Consider the following 15,638-nt stretch of genomic DNA (forward strand, 5'->3'; position numbering starts at 1 on the left):
AGAAGCCCAAAGGGCCATGGCCCTTGGTCACACTCTCCAATTAAGTCAAATTGGCTTCAATCTGAGCATTAATCCAAAGGGACCTCACGCCAGGGGACAGGGGACAGGCTGGGCAGGGGGTCCCTGTTCTCTGTGCACTCTGGGCTGTGGCATTTGGGTGCTCAGACAGGATCTGCTCACCTCCTTAGGTGCCCTGGGCTCTACCCTCACCTGTCCCCCCCGTCCCAAGAGCCTGACCCTGTGCAAAGTTCCCTCCAAGGTGAGGATGAGGATCCATGAACCACATTGCTCCAAACTCGGCCCCTTGCTGAGCATCGGGACGGGGATGGAGCGGGGCCACCTGGGTAACAGCTGGGAACAGAGGGGAACATAAATGCCATGGAATCCTGGAATCATCAAGGTTGGAAAAGACCTTCAGGATCATCCAGTCCAACCATGCCCTGAGCTTGGGAGGACACACAGAGGTGGCAGGACCCTGAGGGTCTCAGGGCCGGTGTTTCAGGAAGGGGCCCTGCCTTTGGAGATGCTGTTCCATGTGAGCCAGTGCTGGGAGTGTCTTGACAAATTTTACTGCTTTCTGGGGCATTTTCACACAGACTCAGCAAAATGATTGGGGGAAAAAAACAAAAAAGAAGTGTGAGAGAAATAAAAAAGTCGCAGCTGCTCTGGCACAGGCTCAAAATCCCAAAGAGTTTTTGGCTGAAACGTGCCAAGGGGAAAAATTAATTCCAATAAACAGAGAGGTGAACTCCTTTTTGCCCCCAGTTTGTCCTCTGTGGTGGAGTGTGGGATCCTCCCCCGCTGATCCCAGGATCCAGGGCCTCTCCCTGGCTGTGGGGTCCCGTGCCAGCCCCCCCTGACACTGGCCACGCTGGTCCCCTGCCAGCCCAAATGCAGCATTCCAGCTCTGCCAGCTCCTGTGACAGCCAGTGATTTTTTTCCCCACTAAGAATGCAGCAGTGGGAGCCATGTGATGACTCCAGACTCTTGGTGGCCATTAATTTTCCCTAATGGAAACCTCGATTAACTCCTAGAAGGAAGCAGCTCTGGATTCATGTGGACGAGACCCATCAGAAATCGGGCCCTGGGGAGCCCACCAGGAGCCCCTTTGGAGCTGGAATGATGCTGGAAGGGCTCAGGGATGTTGGGGAGTCAGCCCTTGCTTGGTGGGACGCCCTTGGCATGGCTGGAGGGCAGCCCAGACCCCCCCACCCCCAAATGTCCCCAAGCAGATCCAGCCGAGCCACAGGGCCTGGGGACAGCACCATGCCAGGGACTCCTGGCTGGGGTGGGGCTGAGCTGGGGGGTGTGACCTCCCCAGAGCTGTGCTGGCCAGAGGCTCTGCAGAGCCCCAGACCCGAGGGACAGTGACACAGCTGGCTGGAGGGGACACCCCCGGGCTGTCCTTGCCACGGGCAGGGCCCAGCCTGGGTGACCCTCTCCAGGGTGGCACCAGGGAGGTCCCGTGGGCTCACTTTGCTTAGGTCCCCCATCAAAACCCAAAATGCCTCTTCCCCCTATCTGTGTCACTCTGGCAGGACTCCAGCGTGCAGATGGGGGGCACTGCCCCCACTGTGGGGTTTTTAGGGGGCACAGGGCAGAGCTGTCACCACACCAGGAGGTGTGTCCGTGACCTGCTCCACTCAGAGCTGGAATTCTTCCCCCTACAAAGCCCATTTCCTCCTCCCCACTCTGCCCTGAGCCCGATGTCTCTGTGTTTGCGCTTGTTCTGTGCTGTAAGAGCAGGAGCCCCTGAGGGGACACATCTCACCCTGTATTTACTGACAGAGCCCGGCTGGACCAGCCCGCTCTGCAAACGCAGCCTGAGCCCGTGACTAAGCCCAGTTACTTTTAATAAATATTTGGTAATAACAATGGAAGTTTCTTTGGCCAAGTACCTGCTGTTTTGAGCTGTCACCAGCGGGAACACCATCAGGTGAAGGGTTTTGATCCAAGCAGGAAGGAGAGGGACCTTTCCCCTCTCCAACTGCCTGGGCTTCGAGTGACAGCACAGACCTCACCTGCCCTTGCTCCTGCTGCCTTTAGCAACCCCTGACTGAGCTCTTTTTCCATGCCTGGGTCAAGGTGTCCCTTCTGGCAGTGAAGTCACCCCAAAGGTGACAAACTCCCACAGAAGGAGGACTTCCCCCCATTCCCTTTTTTAAGGTCCATGGCTCAGTTTTGCAGAGCCACCCAACACCAGCACCAGTTGGTTTCCTCAGGGCCTTTGCAGACTCAGCAGCCCTCAAACCCAGCCCAACTACTTCCCTGCCCAGAGAAGGAGACAGCAAATTATCCCTGGTTTCCCAGCACAGGGGTTTTCTCCTGCTTTCCCCTGGCACAACGCTCATGGTGGGGCTCAGCCCACCCTGGATCCCCTTTGCAAGGCCATCACTCCCTTGCTGGGGGCTGGGGGTCTTGCACAGCATCCAGGTTCCACATGGAGCTGATCCCTGGCTTGGATGGGAACACACCTGCTCCAGGTGCTGCTGTTGCTGCCTTTCCAGGGTTGCTCATCCCCAGGGATTAGCTCTCAATCCCACAGACCCCCCAGCTGATGATTTATTCCCCATGGCCAGTGATTTATTCCCCACAGCCGATCATTTATTCCCCTCAGCAGGTGGGGCCAGCACTGCCCAGCTCATTTTCTCATCCTGGCAGCCGAGTGGTTTCTATTTGTCCTCCCTAATCCAGGAAGGTTCTCCAGATACCGGGATACATGACCAGAGGAACCCCTGCCAGTGGATGTGCCCTGGTTCCTCCTTCCCACTGTGAGCCTTGGCTCTGCTCCGGGCTTTGCTGCTGCTGCCCAGCCCTGCCCAGCCCGAGTGGCAGAGCCACCTGTGTCCCCAAGGGCCTGGGAGCAGCCTGGGGACAGTGCAGTGACACTGTGGGGTTGGGAGTGTCCCTGGGATAGGGAAAACCTCGTTCTGTGATCCCTGCTTGTCCCAAAGGCAGTTGGGAGAAGGCAGTTTGAGGCGCTATATCCAGGTCTATATCCACATTCCCAGGCTGCCTGAGCTCAGGGGTTTTGGGAGAGGGTGGCTGGGCTGTGGGGTGTGCACTAGTGATGATCAGCTCAGATTTTACCCCTAAACCTTTCCCTACCTGTCCACTTCTGATCACCTCATTTTTATCCAAACCTGATCATTCTCTGCCCTTTAGAGCACCTCAAGTTTACTCTCAAAACCTTCCCTACCTGTGCACCACTGATTACCTTGTTTTTACCTCAAACTGTTTATTTTCTGCCCTATAGACTGCCTCAAGTTTACTCCCAGTATTTTCCCTTCCTGATTGCCTCAGTTTACCTACAAACCTTCCTTCTGTTCACTGCAGATCCCCTCAGGCAGGCAGTGAGCTGGGCAGGGCTGCTGCAAATGCCTTCCCCAACCTCCCTGGCTCTGCCAAAACCCCAAACTGCACATTTTTATAGTCTCAGGGTCCCCAGGGTTTGGGCACACATGGAATTCAGCACTGCAGCCGCTCTGCACAAACAGGGCAGTGAGTGTCCCTCCCCAGAGCATCACCCATGGCTCTGTAGTGCCACCCGGGCTGTCCCTGGAGGGGGCAGCCCCCATCCCGGCTCAGGGATTTTCTTGCCATTGCTTGCCCTGGCTCATGACCTCTCTGGCTGAGCCACCTGGGACTGCCTAAGAGGAACAGGAGAGGCTGCAGGGAATCTGGGAGCACCAGTGTGACACTGCCAGTGTGACCAGAACTGGCCGAGGGCTGGGCTGGGCACCCCCATGGGCAGCGTGGCCATCCTGGTGAGGACGGGCAGGAGAAGGGGTGATGGGAAGCGCTGGCACAGTGTTTTTCTGCCAGCTGCTGCCTGTCTCACCTGCTCTCAGGTGTCTCAGTGTGACACCTCCCAGCAGAGGCAGCGGGGGTGCTGGAGGGGTCCAAGGTCGCTGTGCCCGGTAGGATCCCAGAGCTCCCACCATCGGAGAGCCGGGGGCGGCCGCTCCGCAGCCTCCCCGGGAGGAAATTGCTCCTGATGAAATTCAGCCCACATTCCCTTCTCATTTCCCTTCCCATTCCCTCCCTCTCACCGCATCGTGCCAAACGCGCTCCCCGCCCCCGCCTCCCCCGCGCTCCTCCCGCCTGCCTTGATCTGAGAGAGGCATCGAATCCCTCCCAGCAGCTCGTTTTCAAACAGCATTAGAGCTGCTTTGCAGGCGATTTGGATGCCAGGCACTGCAAACACACCATTTGTACCCGCTAGACGGAAACTGTCCCCAGTGCCCCGTGTCCCCGTGCCCGCGTCTGTCTCCACACCTAACGCAGACAGAGCAGGTTCTGCTGTTCGTTCAACAGCTCAAGCCTTGGCTGTGACTGCTCCCGGCCCTGGGAGCCGCTGGGTCCCGCTCAGAGGTGGGGCCGTCGCAGACGAGTCGTGTCCCCTTGTCCCCGTCCCCTTGTCCCCGTCAGTCTGAACTGAGCCACAGAGTCGGGGTGTGCTGAGCTGGGAGGGACCCACGAGGACCATCCAGTCCAGCTCTTAACCCTGCACAGGACCATCCCCAAGAGTCACACCCTGTGCCTGAGAGCATTGTCCCAATGCTCCTTGAGCTCTGTGCCCACTGCCCTGGGGAGCCTGGTCAGTGCCCAGCCACCCTCTGGGGGAAGAACCTTGTCCTGAGATCCAACCTAAATCTGCCCTGACACAACTTCAGGCTGTTCCCTGGGTCACCACAGAGAAGAGATCAGTGTCTGCCCCTCTTCTTCCCATGGCAGAGGGGAGCACATAGCAATAAAATCCCCAAATTCACTCCTATCCCTGTGGATAGGAGTGGATGGCCCTCACCCAGTTCTCACACAGGGATGTCACAGGTAGGGGCAGGAGGGAGCTCATGGCCCAGGCTGGGGACCATGGACATGTCCCCCTCACCCTCTTCTATTGTCTCACTCCCATTTCTGATCCACTGGTCACTCCAGTCTTGGGGGAAGAGCTGCCAGTTGGTGTGACTTGTGTGACACGTCCCCAGTCACCACCAGGCTTGTCCCATGCTTGCAAGGAATGAACTCAAAGCACCAACAGGTGAAGGAGACTCCCACATTCCATCTGGGGCTCAGTGACCTCCTCCCTTCCAGCAGGAGCTGCCCAGCCCCTCTCCTGTGTCCAGGTGTAGCTGGGAGGTGACAGTGGTGACACCACAGTTCCCTGTCCCTTTGCTTACTGGAGCTTCTCAAGGTTTTCTCGAGGTTTTCTCCCAGTTTTCTCCAGGTTCTCTCCCCTCTACTGTGCCCTGTCTCTGCTCACTGGGGCTGCCCAGAGGGATGGTCCTTCCCAGCCTCTTTCCTGGTTCAGGTCATGCTGAGGTGAGGTGCCAATCCCCAAAGTTCTCCACTTTCCCTGTCCTCACATGTACCACATCACAATATGAACTCAGTGAGGGAAGAACCTCCCCATTCTCCAGTTCTTCCTGCTCTGCCAAGTCCAGCACAGGGAGTCCTGGTTTTTTTTTGGCTGCCTACTCTCCCTCCACATCCTCAGGGTGGGATGGGAGCTGTTGTATTAAAGACAAGATAAATTATGCTGGTTTGCAGTGATGGCAGAGCTGATTCATAAGCCAGGTGGGTCTACAAGGTCTAATTTGGGAGGGCTGATGGCTGATGAATCCTTTGGTAACCTTGGGAAAGTAATTTTTCCTTGAGGAGCACATCATTACCTCCCAGCCTAATGCCATTTCCCTGCCATGCCAGTGCTCAGGCCCTGCAGGGCAGAGAGGCTCTCATAGCTGGGAAATAGGTTTTAAAAAGGTAGTGTTTTAATAGAAAACACCTTATAATTTGCCAGGAGGGTCATCACTGATGATTTTAGAGGTCTTTTCCAACCTTAATGACTCTATGGTCTCTATCCATGTCTCCAGAGCCTTGGCCAACAGCAGCTTGAAGATAGTCTTTCTCCCAAGAAATCCAGCACTTTCCAGCTGTTCAGAGCTTCTTCTGACCCTCACATGAAGCTCCACAGTGCTGGACATGGTTTGCCTGCCAGAAAAACTCTCATCCCTTCTGCCTGTCGTGGGGACCACACGTGGGCATCAGACTGCTCTGGCTGCCCGGATGCTGAACGGGGTTGAACGTGGCTCCAGGGCATGAGGGAACTTCTCCAGCTTCATCCTGTGGGAATTGGCACCATGACTCAGGCTGCCTGGAGCCAGGCCCCTCGGGAGGCTGGAGGAGACTGGAGGAGACACGTTCCCCTCGGGCTGTTGATAGCTCAGCTCCGGGCTCTGTGCAGTCACAGCTGCTCTCACGCACCCACTGCGGCTCCCGGGGGTGTGGGACAGGCACGGAACGGGGCTGCGGGAGCGTTCTGGGGAGCGCTGGAGGTGACAACAGGCACTGCGCTGGCACCCAGCCAGCGTTATTAGTGTCTCACAGGCAACAAACCCGCCCACGTCCTCCACGGAAGGAAAAACTGGAAACAAGAGCTGTACCTGGCACAGGGATGCAGAGACACCTCCCTGCCCGAGGGCACCTCCCCACGCAGCTCCCTGGGCTGTGGCGTTGGCAGGAGAGAGGCAGCTGTGCCCGGGGGTCCCAGTCCGCTGTGACCGTCCCCACCTCCCGGTCCCTTCCCTCTGCTCACACCAGCTCCTCCCAGCGCTGAATATGCGAGAGGGGCCGAAGATCGCTGCTCCCCGCCTGGCACCGTGAATTATTCATCCAGCAGGAGGCACGTTGGACTGGTAAATCCATCCCCCACCCCCAGCACGCAGGAACACTGGGAATGGGTTTTCCAGGCCCCGCTGGGGGACCTGGGCCAGGCATGGTCCAGCCTGTCTGGTGCTCCTTCCCCTGCTCCACCACTGAGTGACCTGGAATTCAAGGTTGCTCTTGCCCTGGGACAGTTTTTTTCTGCTCTGCTCCAAGATAAACCCTGGAGCAAACCTTGGGGTCCTCCTGCCACAGGCTGATGCTCCTGGGAATGACCAGGACAGGGGTGCTCCCAGGGATGGGGTGCTCCCAGGGGTGCTCCTGGGGGCGCTGCAGAGGAGGGAGTGCTCCCAGGGAGCATCTGGGCTCCCAGCCTAGCTCTCAGCCCAGCTCAGGGTGCGGGGCAGGTGCCAATGCCAGGGTTGCCAGGGCCGGTTCAGCAGGGGACAGCCTGGCTCGGCTCCCTCGGGCAGCCCTGTGCTCTCCCTGCAGCCCCAAACCCCCGGGGCAGCCCCTGTCAGCCCCCAGCCTCACCTGTGCCTTCCACCGAGCATCCCAGTGAGCATCCCAGAGCGAGGAAGGAGGAGCTGAGCGTTCCAGAGGAAGGGAGGAGGAAGGACGGCTGGAGGCAGCAGCCCGGCACGGCTCTCTCCCCTCACCTCTCTGCCGACAGCTCCGGCCACCCGGCTGACCCCCGCGTGTCTCTCGTCCTCCTGTCACTCCGTGTTTGTGTCCCTGCTGCCGCAGGGCTGTTCCCTGCCCAGCCACCCTCCTCGGTGGGGAACAACCAGGGCTGCAGGCAAAGGGGAGCTGCTGCCGACTTGTGCATTCTCCCGAGCCGTCGGCTCCGTCGGTGCCTTCCGAGCTGATTAAACTTGGATCCCGGGCAGGGCAGCCCCACGAGCAGCTCACCAGGCTGCTGGGAGGCAGGAAAGGAGGCTGGGGGGCTTCTCCAAGTCTGGGAAGCAGAAGGGAATTTTTTATGCTGAGTGTGGTGAGGCCCTGGCACAGGTTGCCCAGAGCAGCTGTGGCTGCCCCATCCCTGGAAGTGTCCAAGGCCAGGTGGGACTGGGCTTGGAGCAACCTGGGCTAGTGGAAGGTGTCCCTGCCCATGGCAGGGGGGCTGGAATAGATGACCTTTAAAGGGCCTTTCAAACCTAAACCATTCCTTGGTTAGTGGGGACCTGATCCTTCTCTCAGACAGACCCTGGTGCAAAGATGCTGGAGCTGTTTATTGGGGGCCACCCCACCCACCTGGGCGTTGAAGGGACCTACTTTTGGGGGAGCAGCATCTCAGACCACACCAGCCTGGGGAACACTCCATGTTGGGTGACACTGAGCCAAGATGTCCCTGCTCCACCTCATGGGGCCTGTCCCACCTTCAGGCTCCACCTCGGTGGCTCCATGTACCACATCATCTCACTTCAACATCTCCCAGTCCCTTCCCAGAACAAATCTCACCAAGACTTCATCCAGTAAATCCTCTGCACCTCCTGGAAGCCTCCAAACATATCTCAGTGAGAAGAAGAGAGTGGGATAAAGCAGGAGCTGAGGTGCATTACAGCCAAAGGAAGCATCATCTCACTGCTCTCCACATCTCACAAAAACTACCAAAGCTTTATTAAACTATAGGAGTAACAACACTCAGTCACAGCACTGCTGCCATTAATCCTTGGTAATTGTTTCTATAATTAAAAGCCCCACTGTGTCCTGTCTCTCCAGTTTGATTTATCAGATGGGGAGCACTCTTGCATGAACGATGCCCGGCTGGCGGGAGGACATCTGCTCTGGGCTGCTGGCATTGCAGAGAGTGCCTGGGGGCTGCCTCCAGCACTTGCTGACCCCTCACCATCCCCACCACCTCAGGCTCTCCAACCCCAGGATGAAATTCCCATCCTCGAAACACCCCTTTGCTGTAGGATATTGGGAAAAGGTTCTTCCCCCAGAGGGTGCCCAGGCTCCCCAGGGCAGTGGGCACGGCCCCAAGGCTGCCAGAGCTCCAGGAGCGTTTGGACAACACTCTGAGGGACAGGGTGGGATTGTTGGGGTGTCTGTGCAGGGCCAGGGGCTGGACTGGATGGTCCTTGTGGGTCCCTCCCAGCTCAGGACATTTTAAGAATCTGTGACTGATCAACATCAGGGACTGGACCCACAAGTGAGCTGCAGCCAAGGATAAAACTAACTCATGGGTGAAAACAGCAAAAGAGAAGCCACCCACTTCCCTGGAAGCACAGGAGGGCTGGGAATCATGTCAGCAGATCCTGCTCTGCCTCTGCTGTGACTGCATTAAACACCCAAACCAAGAGGGTAAGACCTGCTCTTTGCTTGCTGGGGAGGAACTGGGTGGTCTCGAGATTCCCTCTGTCTGTCAGAGACCCTGGAGCTGACGAGGGGACTGGCTGGAATGTGCAGCAGAAGCTGCAAACCAGATAAATCCATGTCTGCACAGAGCTGCTCTGGGCATGAAGCTTCCTTGGCTGTTGGCTCCTCCTGAGAAAGCATCTGTGGTGATAAAGCAGGAGCTGGAAGAGCCATAGGTTGGAAAAGCTCTCTAAGATCATCCAAGTCCAACCATTAGCCCAGCACAGCCAGGCCCACCACCAAACCATGTCCCCCAGTGCCACATCTGTGGTCATTTGTCATCGCTCTGAGGTCCCAGCACACTCCCCACCTCCCTCAGGCTCTGCAGGAACAGCAGCTGGGGGCAGGGGCCTGGAGCCCCTGGAAGCACCCATGGTAGAGAGGGGGGGGCATGGAGGCAGGATGAGCAGAGCAGAAAGGCCCCAAAGCAGGACCTGCAGCCTCACCCACCTCTTCACATCTCAGGCACCTGCCCAGGGCTCCCCTCCCTGCAGGGGGGGTTTGGGGACATCAGGAGGACAAGTCACCTGCTGTGGGCAGAGGAACATCCACAGCTATGGATGAGGTCCCCGGGGAGAAGGGGGTGGCAGAATAAGGAGGGGACAGGTGACAAGCCATGCTCCAGCCCTGAACTGAAGCCACAGGTGCCCCTTCTCGTGCAGAGAGAGCCAGGGTGCTCTGGGCAAGAAACTCAGCATGATCCCAGAGTGGTTTGGGTTGGGAGGGACCTTAAAGATCATCTTGTTCCAACCATGGAACAGGGACACCTCCCACTAGCCCAGGTTGCTCCAAGCCCATACAGCCTGGCCTTGGACACTTCCAGGGATCCAGGGGCAGCCACAGCTGCTCTGGGCAACCTGTGCCAGGGCCTCACCACCCTCACAGACTTTCTTCCCAATATCTAATCAAAATCTCCTCTCTTTCAGTTTAAAACAAGTCCCTGTCACTGCTCTTGTAAAATCTCTCTCTGGAGAGACTGGCCAACCCTTGGCCCCTGGGGGCTCCTCTGCACCCCCCAACTGGAGCCACCAGAAGGTCACACATTAGCCCCAGCAAGGCCCTCGTCCCTCCTTCCCTCTGTGGGGCTGGAATTGGAGTCACCCGTGGTCCTCAGCCATCCCTGTTGCATCCCATTTCTCTGAGCTAATATCTTGCAGCATCCTAAATGAACAAATTCAGATGAACAGAGGGAGTTTTGGAGGGTGCAGGGATGAAGCTAATCAGACCTGCAAATGACTCTCCTTTCTGGTGTGAGTCACACCGAGTGTATGAGCATATTAATGCTCCCAGCACGCTCCTCTTCCCAGCTTTGTTTCCAAGAGCTTTCACTGGGGTTTGGCTGCAAAGACACTCCACAGCTGCTGGGGGAGAGGCACAGCTCAGCTCCCAGCTCAGCTCAACATGACAACTTGTACAGGGGTCTGACCTGCTGGAGATCACTTTTCCATCACTCTGCTCACACTCTGACATGCAATAAATCTCCAGGTCTCAGCTGGACCTCAGCCCAGTCGTGGCATCTGGTGCAGCACAAGCCTCTTCACCCCCCCAACTGTGACCAACAGCTTGGCTCCAGTTGAGTCTCCAACAAGGGCAACAGCACAAATATGGGCTCAAAGCCTTTGGGAGACTCCAACATTCTCAGTACACGAGCCAAAAGTGCCTGGGCTGGGAACTGTGCAGCTCTGAGGGGTTGGCTGCACTGCCAGGGGGGTGGGTGATGGCCAGGAGGGCTCTGGCACTGGTGTGACCATCTGCTCCCAGTTACACACCTGGGGGGAAGCCCTCCCTGCAGTGAGGGGCTAAAACACTGCTCAGGTGGTCCAAGGCACCTTTGGACTCTCAGATCCAGGTTATCCACAGGGAGGAGAGTCAGCCCTGATGGAAAGCCCTCAGTGGCAACTGCAAAACCCCAAAGGGCAACTTGAGGCATGTGGCTGGGTCCTTCCTGCCCAGCCCTGAGTGGAGCAGAGCCCAGCAGCAGTCCTGTCCCTGAAGCACCACGTGCTGTGTCCTCAGAGAGGCACAAATTAACTCCCCGTCCCCCAGGCCTGGGCACCTCCTCCTGACCCAACCCTGCTCTGTGAGAGGAGCTCTGGGGACAGCTGATTGTCCCCTGGCTCTGCAGATGTCACACCAGCCGTGAACCCTGCTGGGTTTAGGGCACTTGTGGTGCTCTGACACTGCATCAGCTCTGCTGGAACCTCAGTGCTGGAGCTTGTGCCGAGTTCCCCAGGGACACAGCAGTGCCTCCCTCGCTCCTGTCGCTGTCACAGCAGCAAGATAAAGCTGGGACTATCTTTGTGAGCTGCCAGCAGTCACAGGCAGGAGCCTCACGTGGGTGACAGCACCGAGAAGGCACCTGGAGGGATGCTCTGTGGAGGCTGAGCAGGACACACTGAGCGAACCCCAAACGACCCCAGTCCTGTGAGCAGAGAGGGAGCCAGGCCTGAGAGCTCCCAGAGCTTGTCAAGAATGGCAGTACCTGCCTGCTCCTCCTGCTGGTGGCTCTACTGGTATTACTGGGACCACACCAAGCACAGCCCCACAGCCCAGCACCCCCGGGGTTCACACTCAGGTTTGATTTTCATGCATTAGTTGTTGCTGGGCTGGAAGAGGCAGGGGTAGGTTTGGGTAGTGGCCAGTGCTTGCCCCTCACTGCTGGAGTGGTGGGAATAACTCACGTTGGGAAGGGAAGCAGGAGACGGAACAGGAAAGAGAAGCCCAAGGAGAAGTCTTGTGATTCCATGTTTTTCCCAAAACAGAGGAAAAATTTTATAACAAAAGTTATGACCCATAATGATGATTTTTCTGGAAATTAACGTTCTGAATCTCCGGCAGTTGCACCCACATCATAGGAAAGAAATGCCTGCCGCAATATAGAACATTACAGTTAATATTTAACCTCATCATTTGCAGCGTGCTGGGGCTGCAGCCGAGCACGTCCCCCCTCCCACAGCCCCCCAGGCCTGCAAGGAGCCCAGCTGTCACCCCTGAAGGACAAACAGGAGCAGTTTTAACTGTGCTCCTTGTAGGAAAGAGCAAAATGTTCCTTGCAGCCCCGGAGCAAGGTTGGAATGGGATTGCTGACCCTCTCCGTGACCAGCCCTGCAGAGTCGACAGCGTTTGTTCAGGAGCTGCTCCAAGGAGGCAATTGCTGAGCACAGCCTGGCAAATCCATTTCTCCAGCCTAATTAGGCTCAGTCCAGGGCCCAGAGCCAGCAGCCCGAGGAGAAGAGGATGTTAAGGAGCACCTGGGGACCCCCAGGGACCCCTCACCCTTCCCCTGCCTGTCCCAGCCCTGGGGCTGCTCTGCCCCCCCAGCCCCCTGTGTTCCCAGGGACAGGCCCAAGGTAACCCGCCCCTGGCTCCTAATTGGATTTGCTCATGCTAATTATGGTCATTTTTGCCTCAATTAAGCCATTTGTTTCCAGTGCAGCTCCCTCACCACAGGTCTAGCACAGGCTGCTCCGTGGACCTCGAGTGTCAGGGTCACCTTCACTCGCCCCTCAGGTTCCCCCAGGACCGTTCTTGTCTCATCATCCTCTGATCACCGCATTACCCCTTCATTTTCCTCCCTCCTTCCCATCCTCCTCTCACAGCACCTGCCTCGCTCTTTGGTGGCTCTTACAAGGAGGTGGCACCGTCCCTGGTGTCACCCACAAAGTCACCAAGGCCAAATGAAAGTGCAAACCTCAGCTCTGGGAGCCACATCCCACATGGTTTCCACCATCCCAACCCCTCTGGGCTGCAGGAGGGGGAGGGGAACGTGGCCTGAAGATTTCAGGGGATACACGAGGGTGGAGGGAGGGAATCTACTCCTCAACCTGGCACTGAGGGGAAGGGGGAGGGAGACCACACAAAAGCTGGGCTTGGGTGGTGCACAGGGCACCAGAGACTCAGGTGGGCATACCTCACATCCCTCTGGGGCCTTTGCCCAGAACAGAGGATGCCAAGGAGGACTCAGTGTGTCTCCACACAGCTGGAGTTCAATCCCCTGCTCCTCACATCATCCTCACATCATCCAGCCCCAAACTGAGCTGGGCTGCAGCCACCCCGTGTCCTGGGACATGGCCTGTGCTTCAGCTCCTCACACCAGAGGGAAAAACAGGCAAAAAAGCCACAGAGCAGGACAGGGAAAAACAAGGACACTGAAGAGATGCTCAAAGGTGCACATTCTCACCTTTCAGCAGGACAGACTCTCCATCTTCCCCTGCCCAGACACAAAGAGGGGCCAAGTCCCCCAAAAGCATCATGTCCTTTGTGCCACACAGATCCCACCCCAGCAGACTGGCTGCACTGCCCCAAACAGCCTTTTGGCCCCAGACCTGCCCTTCTGGGATGCACAAGCCTCATCCTGGCAAACTGAAGCCCGTGGACACACAGGATTTTGGGCAGCTCACCCGGCCCTGCAGAGCCCCTGGTGACACCCACGAGGCCACCACCAACACAGGCACCTCCCAGGGATCAGCCACCTCTCCAGGCTGAGCCTTCACACCCTGGCACCCATCACCCTCCTCCTCACTGCCACCACAAACACACACCCCCTGCTTACCCGGGCAGGATCCACAGGGTGACCTTGGCATCAAACACCTCTTCAGCTACTTCTGACTCCACCGAGCCATTTACTCCCTCCATGCTCATCTGGAGAGGTCTTTTCCTCCTAAATCAGGGCTTAAGATCTGGGAAGCTTTGGGCAAAACCCTCATGGCAGGCAGGTGTGCACAGAATTAATTTGCAGAGAGGCAGATTTAATGCTGGTTTCTTCCTCACTATATTTAAGCAGAGTCACTCTGCAGCCTGACACCCAGACAAGGAACAAAGCCTGCTCTTCATCTCCACATCCAGTGCTCCTAAAGCTCAGGAGCAAGAGGAAAAGCCAGCACAGATTTCAAGGATGCCATTAAAGATATTTTATTAATTTCTGCTTTGAAAGCACTGGCTGCAGAGAATGGGAGAATTATTGAACACAAACAAGGAACAACTGAATTAATGCAGAGCCCAATTTAATATCCAGGAGTTGCAATATCAGCTCCTTTATCAATCTGAAAAATAAAAAATCTTGCTATTATTGAGCAGTAATGAAACCAGAGCTGTTGAGGCTGCAGATGATCCCAGGTAAGAGACACACCTGCATTTAAAGAGACACTGCCATGGCAAGGAGGGGGAGCAGCTTTATGGCTACTTGAGCTTCATGGCTCAGGACTGTTAATGGTGCATAAATAACTGCTCAAACCTGGGAGCAAACCAGCTCTGCCCAGTCCCAGACAAACCCCCCTGAAGCAGAGGTGTGAGGAGCCAGTGCCAGCTCCGTAGCCAGCTCTGGAGGGGTAAAGCCAACTTTGGAGTGCCAGGGAGGAGCCCAAGGGCTGCAACTCCAGGAGATGTGTCCTGACCCAGCTACTCTTTTAAAACACCAGAATTCCTTCCTTTCAGTGGTTCACTGCTGGCCAGAGAAGCCCTTTGAGCCACCACTGTAAACCAGCAAGAAAAGCTGCACATAGCACAACCTGCCCCAGAGCTGCTTTTGATGGGGGAAACAATCTTTAATTGAAGAGACATCAGCATCCCTGATCCCAGCAGGGCCTGGGGAGCCAGGACACCTCCATCCTCCTTACCTGACTCACCACCTGCCTTCACACTCCCTGGGCTTTTTGGATTTGTAGCTCCCACTCTTTTTTTCAGCCCATATGAACTGGGGGACAAGAACAAAACCTTGGGACATCTCAATACCTCCTTCCTGGAGCACTGGATAGAGTTTGTACGTCCCTGGAGGCTCTGCCTGTGGCACAGGGTGAGCACAGCCATCCCCACAGACACTCCCGAGCTGGCAGCTCTTCCCTGGCAGGCTCAGAGCAGAGCTGGCCTGGCCCACCCAGGTTCAACCCACCCCAGAGCTCAGCCTGTCCAGCTGCAGGATGCCACAGGTGATTTTAGTATTGAGAGTGTTGTTAGTCCAAGCTGATCCACCCACAGAGCAGCTCCAGGCACACCCCAAGCTGTTCCCATCTGCACCCTCCATGTGGAGGAGTTGCAGCCTCAAGTGCTGTGACTTGGGCCAGAGCTCTAGGGTTGCATTCAGGCACTTTCTGTTCCTAATTTGCCTTTCCAGACCCCAAATCCCCATTTTTTCAACTCTTGTGCTGAACCAGGGTCTTCTGTAGGATCCACGTGGAATGAGAAGGCTCCATGCAGAGCTCTCAGGTTTAAGGTATACAAGGCAGACCTGTTGCCACTGTATTTCTGGGAATGCTCTGCAGGTGGAGGGAAGTTCTTTTGAGGTACCAGCCAGTCCAGGGCTATCAGGGACCAGTCAGTGTGTCCAAGCTCAGGTACTGCCATATGGAAACACAGCTGCTTCCCTCCCTCCCCTTCCCATCACACATTCCAGCATTCCCAGAGTCATCACCCTCTCAGAGCTACGAAGAGCCACAGGATGGTTCAGAACCCCATCCCCTGAGGTCCCAGCAGCAGCATGTCCACGTCACCTGGTGCAGCTCCAGGTACTGACAGCCAACCACATTCCAATTCACAGGGAGAAATAGGGCAATTTTATTATAAACTTCAAAAAACAACATAGCATTTAACTGGACATCTTACTCAGGGGCACAGTGGCC

The 15,638-nt window shown here is 56.6% G+C and overlaps 1 protein-coding gene across 1 annotated transcript in view; it reads right to left on the minus strand.

The window, feature by feature from the left end:
* LINGO3 (leucine rich repeat and Ig domain containing 3) overlaps positions 1-6,503 on the minus strand; it is a 32,672-nt gene extending 26,169 nt beyond the window's left edge. Inside the window, exon 1 of the mRNA XM_032711729.1 lies at positions 6,444-6,503. The gene's annotated coding sequence lies outside the window, so the exon portion shown is untranslated. The remainder of the gene's footprint in view (positions 1-6,443) is intronic.
* Positions 6,504-15,638: the final 9,135 nt, after the last annotated feature.

The sequence above is a fragment of the Chiroxiphia lanceolata genome, chromosome 27 (assembly GCF_009829145.1).
Source record: "Chiroxiphia lanceolata isolate bChiLan1 chromosome 27, bChiLan1.pri, whole genome shotgun sequence".
In the NCBI taxonomy this organism is placed as follows: Eukaryota; Metazoa; Chordata; class Aves; order Passeriformes; family Pipridae; genus Chiroxiphia; species Chiroxiphia lanceolata.